This window comes from Neolamprologus multifasciatus, chromosome 9 (genome assembly GCF_963576455.1).
Source record: "Neolamprologus multifasciatus chromosome 9, fNeoMul1.2, whole genome shotgun sequence".
Taxonomy (NCBI): domain Eukaryota; kingdom Metazoa; phylum Chordata; class Actinopteri; order Cichliformes; family Cichlidae; genus Neolamprologus; species Neolamprologus multifasciatus.
This window is the reverse complement of record NC_140447.1, coordinates 26,452,416-26,456,780: the sequence shown is the minus strand read 5'-3', so window position 1 is coordinate 26,456,780 and position 4,365 is coordinate 26,452,416. Positions and strand designations below refer to the sequence as shown.

Below are 4,365 nucleotides of genomic sequence, written 5' to 3'. Positions count from 1 at the left end.
TAGTATTGTTATTAGTTTGTCTTGGTTGAGTTTTAAATCTGGTTTACATTTCTTCTATGCCTCTTTGTCTATGTAGGTTCTCCTTGTGTTCCATGTTTTCCCAATATGTCATGTGTCTATGTCTTTGTGTTCTGTTGTCATGTCTATGTAAGGCAGTGACTGGAATAGGTCACAAGGTGTCGCTGTTGAGCTGCATATACATTGTAAATTTTAGCAATTTTGACCATTTGTCCTCTACAGGACACCGTAGTTCAGATTTCTCGTTCGCGCGGGCGCCATCTTTGTTCAGTGTTTACTGTGATTTGCAAAGGTAAGCACTGTCAGAGGTGTACTGCATTGGTTTTTTGTTTAAAAATAAGTGTTCCACTGTGTAAAATGGCGGTTTGCTAAGCATATATTGTGTTTGTTGGGAGGTTCATGTATTGTCTGATGAGAGTATGAGCAGTTTGTGTGCATGTTTCATTTGGTAATATCTGCCGCGATTTCGGGCTACATTCCCGCTAGTTAGCAGAGCACTCATTCGGGAAAAGTAATGCAAGATGAAGCATTAGCTTTCCAGCTACAGTTTGCTGGTAGTCCAGCTATGTTAGTTTTGTCCCATACACATTCTTGAGACCGAGGAATTTTGTAAAGACATGATTATTTTTGCTTAATGTGTTTTTTATATATTTGTTGTTGTCTTTTACTATGTCGATATTCACGCAGTGTTTACTGTGATTTGCAAAGGGCCAGCAGCAGAGTTGGAGTGGTGTTTGCCCCAGCATCTGAATAAACGGCGCGGTCCGAGCCACCAATATGAACGCTGTCTCCCGTCTCAAGACATCTCAGACTCAGTGACCATAATGGGCAGATAAGAAAGACAAAATATCTGCTGTGTGGAGGCTAGAAGGTTAGTAAGACCTCGGCAGATACCTCCTCTCTTCCTGCACAAGCAGTCCAGCAAGTTTACAGCACAATGGCTGAAGAAGACTATGGCAGCTTTGTGGACTGGAACCAGATGGGGGATTTGGCCAAGAGCAGCGGGCCCACCAAGGTGGACACTAAAGATCTGAAAGAGTTCAAACAGATGGCTCGACAAGGTTATTGGGCCAAGAACCACAAGCTGCGGGCACAAGTCTACCAGCAACTCATCAAAGCCATTCCTTGCCGTACAGTGACCCCAGATGCAGCAGTGTATCATGACATTATGGGAAATGCAGCCGCAAAAAAAACCTCCACCAACGTCCCACTACCAGAGTTTGTGGATGGAAATCCCATACCACGGTACTGTCTGAAGCCGGAGGCAGTGGCCTCAGCCCATCAGATCATCAACTGCCTCGCTGGACAGTTTCCAGATATCTCTCATTGCCCAGCTCTTCCTGCAGTTACTTCATTGCTCTTGCACATCAGTGTAGACGAAGCTCAGTGTTTTGAGCATGTCAGCCGCATACTGGCATGCAACGAGCCAGGGAAGCGACTTATAGACCAGACCTTCCTGGCTTATGAGTCTAGCTGCATGACCTTTGGTGACCTAGCCAATAAGTACTGCACAGCTGCTCACAAACTGATCGTTGCCACGGCTCAGGATGTGATGGATGTCTACTCAGACTGGCAGCGCTGGGTCCTCGGTGATCTGCCTTTTAGCCATGTGGTTAGGGTCCTAGATGTCTACCTAGTAGAGGGCTATGAGGTTCTTTACCGCGTGGCAGTAGCCTTGCTCAAGTTCTATCGCAAGCATAAAATGGGAGCAGAGGGGGGGCAGGGCAACCAGCAGCAGGAGGATTCAAACAAAATCAAGGCAGATATTCAGGCATTTGTTAAGGGCATTGCTTCCACCGTTACACCTGACAAGCTGCTAGAGAAGGCCTTCTCCATCCGCCTGTTCAGCCGCAAGGAGATCACCCTGCTGCAGCTCACAAATGAGAAGTCCCTGCAGCAAAAAGGAATCACTGTAAAGCAGAAGCGCTCTAGGCGGAACGTGCAGCTGGCACTTAACCCTGACACATTTTCCTCGGAGATAGTCAGTGCCAAGGAGATGCATGACATCTGGTCATGGATCCCAGAGCGCTTTGCCCTGTGCCAACCACAGCTTCTCTTCACAACCTCCACCCACGGTTGCAGCCTGAACAGATTCTACTCACATTGTGAGGGCCACGAACCCACTCTGCTCCTCATCAGGACCACAGATGGCGATGTATGCGGAGCGTTTCTGTCCACTGATTGGGAGGAAAGGAAGAGAGGAGGCAACAAGTTGAGCTTCTTCGGCACAGGGGAATGTTTTGTCTTCAGGCTGAAGCCGGAGATGGAGCGTTACGAGTGGATAGTAATCCGTCACCCTGAGCTGGCTTCGTCCATCAAGACCCAGGCTCAGGAAGAAACGGCAGCATCTGAAGACCAGATCACAGACAGCAATAGCTTACAGCAGCCAGAAAAACCTCCTGGAGAGCTGTCGCCATTTCTGTCTGCCCGCCACTTCAACCTGAACTCTAAGAATACTTCTATGTTCATGTCTGGAAATGTTGACTCCATCATAGTGGGAGGAGGCGACGGCAACGCTCTGTATATCGACTCTGAGCTGAACCACGGGCGCACTGGCAGTTGCACCACCTTTGACAACCCGCCCCTGTGTGCAGAGAGCTTCCAGATTTCACTGCTAGAGGTGTGGGGCTTCCAGGACACCATGGCCTCATAATGCTGAGCACATACATGCAACACATACTTAGGTATTCATCCACAAACACTTAAACATATGAAATGAGAAGTCAAGTGTTTTTAGTGGAAAACAGACATGCCGGTGTATGTGGTGCGATCGGAAAATGGTGATACAGAGAGAGTGGTCCACCGCAACCTACTCACACAGTGTATGTTTCTTCCCGTGGAGCAGGTGGGAGAGGAGGCAAGGGAGGAAATGGAGCTCGATGTGGAGGAGGTGCATGGAGGAGAGATTGGGGATGTAGAGGACAGTGGAGAGCAGGCTGGTGAAGTAATAGACAGGAGGAAGAGTCGGACACGATCGAGGACTGGGAGGCTGATAGCCTGGAAGGAGGTGTGGAGGGAGTTTCAGCTGAAGCAGCAAATGGATCACTCGCCCCCACAGGACCAGGGGAAAAGGACACAGGGGCAGGACAAGAGAGTGAAGATTGGAGGGGGAATGAAACTGCCAGGGTCACCCACTCACCTCCCAGACCAAGTGAACCAAGGAGGAACTTGCCGAGGAGTCGGCATCCCCCAAAGAGACTGACTTATGGGTCGAGAGTTAACGAACCAGAGGAGGACCAGAAGAAGATAGAAAGGGGATGGAAGCTGTGGCAGAGGGCCAAAGCAAGGAGGGCTGCAGGAAACACGTAGGATGACACAGCCAGTGTACCCATACTAATAGGATACACACATAGACATTTTCGCATTACACTGCACATCTTCCCACACTGTTATTCTTTTATACATAGTGAGACTGTTTTGTTTTGTTTTGTTTGATGACTGGGACGCCATCACTTAAAGGAGAGGCGGATGTAAGGCAGTGACTGGAATAGGTCACAAGGTGTCGCTGTTGAGCTGCATATACATTGTAAATTTTAGCAATTTTGACCATTTGTCCTCTGCAGGACACCGTAGTTCAGATTTCTCGTTCGCGCGGGCGCCATCTTTGTTCAGTGTTTACTGTGATTTGCAAAGGTAAGCACTGTCAGAGGTGTACTGCATTGGTTTTTTGTTTAAAAATAAGTGTTCCACTGTGTAAAATGGCGGTTTGCTAAGCATATATTGTGTTTGTTGGGAGGTTCATGTATTGTCTGATGAGAGTATGAGCAGTTTGTGTGCATGTTTCATTTGGTAATATCTGCCGCGATTTCGGGCTACATTCCCGCTAGTTAGCAGAGCACTCATTCGGGAAAAGTAATGCAAGATGAAGCATTAGCTTTCCAGCTACAGTTTGCTGGTAGTCCAGCTATGTTAGTTTTGTCCCATACACATTCTTGAGACCGAGGAATTTTGTAAAGACATGATTATTTTTGCTTAATGTGTTTTTATATATTTGTTGTTGTCTTTTACTATGTCGATATTCACGCAGTGTTTACTGTGATTTGCAAAGGGCCAGCAGCAGAGTTGGAGTGGTGTTTGCCCCAGCATCTGAATAAACGGCGCGGTCCGAGCCACAAATTGAACGCCTGTGTCTGACTGGTCTCTCTACTGTGCACCCCAATCCAACACAAACTTGCACAACGCAGAGTCCGGGGTGTAGGGAGGCCCCTGCACTGGTTGGGTTACATCTACATCCCATTATCTTTCCTGCTTTATTTTGAAGAGTCTCGTGTTCCATGTTCAGTGTGTTTTGTTTTGCTTCCCCTGTGGTGTTCAGGTTCATTTGTGTCAGCTGTGTTTCCTCCAGGT

At 47.8% G+C, this 4,365-nt stretch overlaps 1 pseudogene; it reads left to right on the top strand.

Annotated features, from left to right (window-relative positions):
- Window positions 1-774: 774 nt before the first annotated feature.
- Window positions 775-4,139, top strand: LOC146511684 (TBC1 domain family member 24 pseudogene; annotated as a pseudogene).
- Window positions 4,140-4,365: the final 226 nt, after the last annotated feature.